Genomic DNA, 9694 nt, shown 5'->3' with positions numbered 1-9694 from the left:
ATGAGCCCCAGAAGTAGCTTATTCTCAGCAAAGCTTTACTCTTTTTTTTTTTTCTTTTTTTTTTTTTTTCATAAATAGAGGAAGAAAACAAGATGTTAAGCTATATTTGGAGCAGGAAAGAGCAAAGCTGCATGCAGTGCGGAGAATGTTGCTATTAATCGATCATAGCTTTTCTCAGCCTCTTACAACAGAAGAATCCACAAGCTAGAGAGGAACAAGGATTTGAAGAGAAAATCAGAAGCCCTCTATCACCCACACACACACACATATATGAAGGAGGAAATGCCCAGGCATTCTCAGTCATAGTGGGTCATCGCCCCATCACTCACAGAAGCAGGTCCAAATCCTGCTGTAGGCCCAGGAGCCCTAGGCTCAGTCCTAGCCTAGTCACTCCACCATCCCATCCACCCCACCCTCCGCCTGCACACTCAATCAAGTCTGCCCCGATGTCACTTTCTCTGGGTGGCCTATCAACTGGCATCAGCCTGAGACGACTGAAAGAGTCCCTTCTGCATCCCCTGGTGACATAGGAGTGTGTCTGCCACCCATTTTCCACCTATGCTGACTGGGGGCTATGTCCCGGATCCCTTGGAACACAGCAAGACATGCTTACTGAGCACTGGTTAATTCATCAACTAAGGACTGGTTCTCAAAGCGATGATGCTAAGGACAGAAAAACACCAGGGAATTAAGACAAATACTGCACTGCCTCCCCACAGATGGGGCTGGGCAGAGGGCCCTGGGAGCCTCGGCCTGGCTCGGAGTTAGAGCTCCCCTCTCCAACATTCCCTTGGAGAAAAAAACTGCATAACTCAGCAGCTGAGAAACTTCTTTGAGGTCCCAGGTCCACAAGCCAGCAAAGCAGGCTGGGGGAAAGGGAAAACCAGGAGGGAGAGGAGAAAGACGAGAAATCCACGAGGGTCAGCAGACAGTGAGGGGCACTGTCAATGACTCTGGGATCCTGAAGCCTGCCTTCTGCTTTTTATAATATAGTTGCCAAATGTCAGCAAAGCATTGTCAACAACTTTCCAAGATTCTATATCAGGTGGTGAAACAGTGAGTTGGATGATAAATATCCTCGGACATTCCACCTGGTGAGAGCCACACCCAAAAGTAAGAACTAGCAACTTTTCCACTTGGACATAAAAGTACTTTTTCATTATTGAACTCAGACCTGAAACAAAACTCACTACACTCAAAGCTGGTGCGTACAGCTTTGGGTAGTCTATCTGGGCACGCAGCATCTCAAGGTGTTCATCTGCAGATGGTCAGGGGAGACAGGGAGGGAGGCTGCAAGAGGACCAGGCGATCTTGAAGCTGAATTTCCAGTCACCTGAACACTAAACCCCTTGCACCAAGGGCAGACACAGTGCTGGTTCAAATCCACTTGTGTGGCTGGTAGTCCACAGTGTTACTGTGCTGCCTCAGCCTCATCCTAGGAGCTCAGTTTTAAAAGTTAGGTAACATGAATAGAGGGGAACAGATTGGGTTTGTGCTGCTAAGTAACAAGCATTAGCAATGGTTTAAAAAAAAAAAAAAAGGGCAGAGGACAGACTCAGGTCAGTGGAGCATTTCCTGTTTTCTAACCCTAGACCTCACTGTTCTAAGAGGTATGGAATAGGTGAGCTCCGAAGTCACCCCTCAACACTGCTTACAAGACCTGCACACTTAGAAGGAAGTTCTTAGGTTCTTTGCTGTAAATTCTGCTCTATGAATTAAATGAGAGCTAAGAAGTTATGTGTGTGCTGAACTCATACAAATAACAAATCACACGTTTAATGACATTGTGAGCTTACTGCTTAAAAGAACTTATGTGATTGATTTTCTTACAGTGTTTTAGTGCTTTTTAAAACATACATCTTAGTTCACCTACTGAGTTTCCTTGAAGGAAGGAAACAGCAGTTAATTGGAAAGCTGTCAGCCTCTGACATAGAAAATCTTAGCATCCTACCACATACACAGGATACTTAATCAATTACCATTAATATGTATAAAGCTATAGTCACCATCCACATAAAACAATGCCAATATCACCAGCTTCTGTACTTCTACAAAAAACCAGGTGGATTCCCTGTGTCCATGAAGGGAGGTGCATTATGAACTAACCTGGATGAAACAGGGAGGAGGAAACATGAGCTATAGCATTTCAGCACCCTAAAACTGCAAATGCTATCCACGCAAGACTCACACATGAACAAAACCAGCACGCTCTCTGCCTTTGCACTTTCAGAGAGATGTGCCCATTTCCAAGATAGTCCCACACACTGGTAAATTCCTTGATGGTTTTCTTAGTTCTCTGTCTTCTGGGTCACTTCTAGCTGAGGATCTACATACTTGGAAGTAAACAAATTTTGACATTAATGCCACTGAGCAGAAATTACTATGAAGTTCACTGTTAACTCTGCATCTTTTATATGAATGATTTCAAAGCTACTCAGGCCTATTTTAGAAGAACATCATTCTGCCCTTGAGAAAACTAACCCTGAAAACCAATTTGCCAAGCCTTCCTGATTTTCCATTTCTCCCCCTACACCTGGATACTTTTCAACCAGAGTCATGGGGCAATCGTGAATGCTTTGAGAGTGTTCCCATAAGTCCAAGTACTGGCTTATGCTTGACCTCTTGGGGATTTCGCTCAAGAGCCCTCTCAAAACCTTTCTGGAATGATGCAGCCCATGAAGTAACAACTGACATAATAAGGTACATAAGCACTTCCCTTGTACTATTAATAAATTTTTGCTGGCAATATTTTCTTGGGATAAACATCTAATTATTACCAGGCTATAATCAGAAAGATGTCACAGGAGTACTCCACTAAGAAATTATGTCTTGAGGGTCACCAAGTCTTACAATAGGAGGAAGTCCTGCTCTGCTGCTAAAACTCTACTGGGATTCATTAACAAAATCATTGCTAAGTAAGGACTTCATCTTTGCTCTCATGCCTATTTGATCCCCAGGGACAACAGTACCCACTTTTCTCCTGCCACAGCTTTTATAGAAGCTGTACTTTTTAAAATAGAAGTGGGGAGATCTGCAAGCCCAAATTGCTGTTATTTTCCTGTACTGTTTCTCCCGGTAAAACAAGACTTCTAAACTGACAAAGAACCATAATCAGTGCAGTTGGGAGACACAATACACTGTAATAAGGAAATATTGAAAAATACCACTTAGTGTCGCACACAAAAAGGAGCTGAAACTCAACCGTAAATGTAAGCCAAAAGATATTATTTTATGAAACTGTAACAGGAAACATAAAAGCAGCTTGGGATTTCCTATATTTGAAGGGCTGTATTTCCGGTGAGTGTGTACTTTTCTTGAACTTGGGGCAGGAGATCCTACGCCCATCCCATGCTTCATGGTCCAGGCTCAGTACCCAAATAAAGCTCCCAGCCACTGGGAACTTGGAGCCCCCTGCTCCAGCCGATCCAACAGAGCACCTACATGTGCAGCGGCTCACATGAGCATAAATCACACACTGCGGGCGTTGCAGGGCATCTCTGAGCAGCTTGGCAGCTGCAGATGTCACTCCCACAAAAAGAGACATCGAGCAGAAGGCAAATGTGGTATTTCACTTGCCCTTGTGACCTGGACCACAGGGTCCCCGGATGAGCTGTGGGCTCACCAGGGGAACTGGTATTTCCTGTCTGCTATTCAGTTACTTCCCATTCCTTTTTATTGGTTTCTGGTGGTTTCCACGTTTGGAAAAATACAGCAATACAGACTTCAGATAAAGACCAGACTGACTTTTCATCACAGTCAATGCTTGATGTACAAGGAAAATTAATAGGAAAAAAAAAAATGGGGTGAATAGTGTTTTCAGGTAAGGTTAGTGCAATTGTATAACAGAATCCTAAAAGCAGTGAATCAGATTCTCTCAATATGCCATCCCTTTTCCGACAAGATATTTAACTTTAATTACATGCTCTTACATTGTAAGGTTTCTGGGAGAAAAATATGGGTAGAAGAGTAGAACAGAAATAAATTAACAATTTAAATCCTACAGTATGCAGCACTATACGTACTATATCAAGTGTGGGGTAGAAAACCCAAGCAACTAAGCCAAAGAGAAAACAGTATTCTAGTAGATAATCCAGAATTTCAGGATATGGTTCAAACAGTCACAAATATACAGAGTGCAGACGTTTTTGACACTGTTAGGCAAACAACCGTATACGTAAATAGTGGAATTTTCCTTCATAGTCCTTAAATACACTGAAAGGTAGAACCTGTATCTGGCAGCTATTAAGAAATTATGACACAGTTGGTCGCTATAATTTTTAGATATTTTTAATTTGTAAATATAATGTACCTTGGCCCAACTATTGCAATATGCACTGCTTTTCCTTCAAATATCATCCTAACTGGCTTCTGGACTCGACCTCTGATACCATGGAAAAAGAAAAGCTATTAAGAAATTATAGGCAAATTTACGGACAGAAAAATCTAAACATATTTTGATCAAGCGACAGGAGATACACTGCACTAAGGATTCTGAGAAGTTTTAAAAGAGTAGAGGAAGAATCGAGCCTGCTCCACTGGGTGTTGGAGCAAAGTCTTAGCTCACCAGCAAGGTCGTGGTAGAAGGCTAACACACTCTTGGAGGGGGTCTCAGATGCTCAACCAACCTTCGGATGCACAGAAAAATCCTCACTGAGGAACTCCCCCTAGTCCGTAATCTAAAAATGTAAAATCAGCTCTATACCTGTTCTTTTTAAACAAGTTCAATCCTCATAAGGACACTAAATCATTTCAAGAGCTATTCATTCCGCACTTTGGGTTGGCTAACAGACTTGCAATGGTAGAAATTATTTCCTCTACACATAAAAGGGTTGCCTTTCCTTAGCAATTGATAAGGATACTTTATTCTTCCCTCTATACACCAAAGATTTCCTCCCAAGTTTGAGGGTGATGCATACTGTGTGCAGATGTGCACCCTGTAAGTGGGTTAACATGCTTTGAAATTTTGTTTTTACTGTTTTTGTGTTGTTTTGGTTTTGTCTTCGTTGTTATTTTGGTATTGGTTTTTCCTCTTTAAAATAAAAAGAGACGGGCATGGTGGTACACACTTGTAATCCCGGCACTCAGGAAGCTGAAGCAGGAGGATCACTGTGAGTTCAAGACCAGCCTCGACTACAAAGTGAGCTCAAGGCCAGCCTGAACTGTACAGGGAGACACTGTCTCAAAAGACAAAAAATAAAATAAAATAATAAAATTTTAAAAATAAAAAAAGAAATTATTATAGCTTTTACAACTATCATTCTATTATTTAAGCTCTTTTTTTTTTTGAAGGTGGAATAAAGAAAAATTTAATTAAATTTAATTATTTTTAATTAAAAATGGGAACTTTACTAACAAACATCAAATGAACTTTTAAGAATATACTTTAAAAAGTAGAATGATATCAGAAAAAAGATTTGAGATGCCAGAAGAAACAACAGTAAAATAGTTGACAAATATGCAGATGAATCTTTAAAACTTGACCATATAAAACAATAATAAAATAATTTATAGGATTAAAAAATTAAACTGAAATGTGAACAGTGATAGCATGTGAGTTAAGGGAGACTGATCTGAATAATTGTACTCTAAGCTTCCTTGTATTGTTAGAAGGGGAGAGAAATACATTAATCAGCTTTAATTTATATTTAAGAAATTACACACATTAAGATTTCTAGTGTGGTAGGCTCAGTGTTGCATGCTAGATACTCAAGAAACTGAGGCAGGCGGATGGAAAGTTTGAGGTCTGCCTGGGAAAATTAGCAAAATTCTGTATCAAAAGAGAGAGAGAGAGAAAGAAAAAGAAATTTTATGATAACCGTTATAAAAATAGAACAGTCTCTAAAGGGAAGAGATGGAATAAGGTGATAAATTCCAATCCAAAAAAGGAAAAAAACAAGAAAAGAGTGGGAATTTTGAAACAGAAACAGAAACAGTCCAAATTAAGACAGTAAAGTGATTCTAAATATTACAGTAAATAGGCCAAATTCTGTGGTCTAAAAGTCAGTGTGAGCCTTGGGAGTATAGCTTAGTTGTACAATGCTGGCCTAGTAAGTGTAAGGCCCTGGGTTCGATCTTCAGCACTAAAAAGAAGAGGGAGAGATAGACAGCAAGACAGATATTTTTAAAAGAATAGCAATGGACTAAAAAGCTGGTGTAGTCATATTGATATCTGCAAATATTACTGAATAAATGGGTCACTATATAATCATCAATGTTTCTATTTGCCAGGAAGATACACACTTCTAAACTTTTATGTACTTAGTAACACAGCTTCAAATTGTAAAAAGTTAAAAAAATTACATAATGACAAAAAAATTGACAAATCTTCCATCACAGTGACAGATTCTAACATACCTCTTTCATTAACTAGTAGAACAGCTGAACAAAATTCTAATAAAGGATTATTCAAACGATACTATAACCTCAGTATTTAAGCTCTTCTAAGAAGTTCATGGTACTATAAATCATACAATATAAATAGCAACATTTTAAAAGTAAGAAAGGAAACTTCAGACCCCTGTAAAATCACTGGAGAAAAAAATACTGAGAATTTTAGGATCTTCCATTCTAGCCTAATGAAAAGCAATGCTAATAATAAACTGGGTGTGGTGGCACACACCTATAATCCCAGCACTCTGAGAGGTTCAGGAAGGAGGATCAACAAACTCACACCCAATCTGGTCAATTCTGTGAGACCCTATCACAAATTTCAAAATAAAAGGGGCAGGGGTCCCATACTGAACTCGAGTTGGAAAAGGCAAGTCGGCCTCAAAATGGGGGGCCATGATCCAAAGGAACCAGAGCAGTTGAGGAAGCTGTTTATTGGTGGTCTGAGCTTTGAAACGACAGATGATAGTTTAAGAGAACAGTTTGAGAAATGGGGCACAGTCAGATGGTGTGGTAATGAGAGATCCCCAAACAGAACGCTCCTGAGGCTTTGGTTCTGTGACTTCCTCTTGTGTTGAAGAGGTGGATGCACCAGTATGTGCCTGACCACACAAAGTTGATGAGCTGTAGTGGAACCACAGAGAGCTGTTTCTAGAGGATTCAGTAAAGCCTGTGCCCACCTAACAGTGAAGAAAATTTTTGTGGGTAGTATTAAAGATACAGAAGAATGTAATTTGAGAGACTACTTTGAAAAGTATGACAAGACTGAAACCAAAGAATTTATGGAAGACAGGCAGAGTGGGAAAAAGAGGATTTGCTTTTGTAAGTTTTGACGATCACGATACAGGTGATAAAATTGTTGTTCAGAAATACCACACTGTTAATGGGCATAACTGTCAAGTGAAAAAGGCCCTTCTAAGCAAGAGATGAAGTCTGCTGGATCACCAAGAGGCCATGGAGGTGGATCTGGCAACTTTATGGGTCGTGGAGGAAACTTTGGAGGAGGTGGAGGGAATTTTGGCCGTGATGGAAACTTTGGTGGACGAGGAGGGAGGCTATGGTGGTGGAGGAGGTGGCGGCAGAGGTAGTTATGGAGGTGGTGATGGTGGAAACTGTGGTGGTGGCCCTGGCTACAGTAGTAGAGGAGGGTGTGGTGGTGGTGGACCGGGACACGGAAACCAACGTGGTAGACACAGTGGTGGTGGTGGCGGACAATACGATGGTGACAACAAAGGAGGAGGAAATTTTGGTGGTGGTAACTACGGTGGTGGTGGGAACTATAATGATTTTGGAAATTATAGTGAGCAAGAGCAATCAAATTACGGACCCATGAAGGGGGGCAGTTTTGATGGAAGAAGCTCTGGCCATCCCTATGGTGGTGGTTATGGATCTGGTAGTGGAAGTGGTGGATATGGCAGAAGACAGTTTTAAAAAAACAGAAAAGGGCTACAGTTCTTCGCAGAAGAGAGAGCGAGAAGCCGTCAGGAAAGCTGCAGGTTACTTTGACACAGTCGTCCCAGATGCATTAGAGGAACTGTAAACCTCTGCCACAGAAGGAATGATGATCCATAGTCAGAGAAGTTACTGCAGCTTAAACAGGAAACCCTTCTGGTTCAGGACTGTCACAGCCACAGTTTGCAAAAGTGCAGCTATTGATTAATGCCATGTAGTGTCAGTTAGATGGACGTTCCTGAGGTCTTTCCCCCACCTCCCCGTCTTTTTTTTTGAGACAGGGCCTCACTATGAAGTTCAGGCTGGCCTTGAACTCACAGTGATCCTCCTACCTCCGCCTCCCAAGTGCTGGGATTACAGGCGTGTGCCACCACGCCCGGCTCCTGAGGTCTTTTATCTGTTGTAGCTTTGTCTTTCTCTGTCTTTTCATTACGTCAGGCAAATTGCTCTGTAAATTGTGGAAGTGGTACCAAGAATAAGAAATTACGGAATTTTTAACTTTTAAAAAAATAAAAATAAAAAATAAAAAGGGCAGGAAATGTAGCTCAGTATGAATGTAAAGACCCAGGGTTCAATCCCTAATGCTACATCCAATAAAACTAAACTTAATCAAAAAAAGTGGGGTTAAGAAAAAAGTGGGGTTGAATGGGATTAACTTTTTCCTGGTAACTTTAAATTTACTTTCTAAAATTTTTCTTCCCCTTTCTTTTCCCTTCTCTTCACTTCTTCTACTCTTGTGGCAAAAAAAAGTTAAACTGCCAGGCGTGGTGGCTAATCCCAGCACCGGGGAGGCTGAAGCAGGAGGATCGTCAAGAGTTCACAGCCAAGCCCGAGCTACATAGAGAGTTCAAAGCCAGCCTGAACTACATAGCAAAATCATTAAAAAAAATAAATAAATAAACACCTTTCCTACACTGTCAGGTGGGAACATAACCATTCTTTGGCACAAAATCCCCCTTAACTGCTTTACCAAAGTAAAATTTCTAGTATTCATTTCTGGTTCCATCTCTTCACAAGCTCTTGGAAAACCTGAACACAAGGAATTTCATCATCAGGTAAACTTCCTCCTTGCCCTAGGGCTCCTAGAAGCGGTCAAAGTGTATGCTGGAGTTTGTTCAAATTAATACGTGGGGACAGTATTGGGTGGTCACGCCAGGGGCTGCAGACACCTCCACACTGACTACAAGGTGGAGTACCGAGGGTACTAATGGGGCAAATAACAAAGCAAAGGTGTCTGGGATATTAGGGTACAGCTTTAGATAAACACATAAATGAGCTACTTTAACCTTTCAAAAAACACATGTTTTTTCAAATCTCAAATGACCTCTGATCTCCAAAAACCTGCACCATTTTCATATAGTTATGCTTTTGTAACCCCAACATGAATCCATTACTTTCTCCTTATTTCCTTCATTTCACACTTTGAAACCTAAACTCTTACTTCAAGGCAATATTCAAGTGAAGGCATCTTAGGCATCACGCATTTTTTAAAAAAAAACTCCTATATGTCTCCCCACAACATCCTCCTTTCCTCTTACAGTATTCTGTAATTGTACTCATCAGTAAAACAATGTCAAAAGAGACAGATATGTAAGTGAAAACACACAGAATACAGAACTCTGACATTTCATAAACAATGGGGAAAGTTCATCCAGCCAACACTTTTTGCCAAGCTTTGTCCAGGGCTTCTTGGAATCTCTGCATTGCCAGCATCCTCAGCAAAGAAGCCCACTGCCAACACACAATCCCAAGGCAAGTCTCCACAGCAAGACACTTACTGTAAGAATGACCACTGAGCGCTATGTGCCCTGGCCAAAGCTCTGACCATAACCACTGGCTGTCAGCAGCCAAGGCA

The 9694-nt window shown here is 41.0% G+C and overlaps 1 pseudogene; it reads left to right on the top strand.

Moving 5' to 3' along the window:
- The first annotated feature begins 5966 nt into the window (after nucleotides 1-5966).
- On the top strand, nucleotides 5967-8405 carry LOC102019782 (annotated as a pseudogene).
- The last annotated feature ends 1289 nt before the right edge of the window (nucleotides 8406-9694 follow it).

This window comes from Chinchilla lanigera, unplaced genomic scaffold (assembly GCF_000276665.1).
Source record: "Chinchilla lanigera isolate Chin_1 unplaced genomic scaffold, ChiLan1.0 scaffold00061, whole genome shotgun sequence".
In the NCBI taxonomy this organism is placed as follows: domain Eukaryota; kingdom Metazoa; phylum Chordata; class Mammalia; order Rodentia; family Chinchillidae; genus Chinchilla; species Chinchilla lanigera.
Note: the sequence above shows the minus strand (reverse complement) of the source record. Positions and strands in the feature narration are given on the sequence as shown.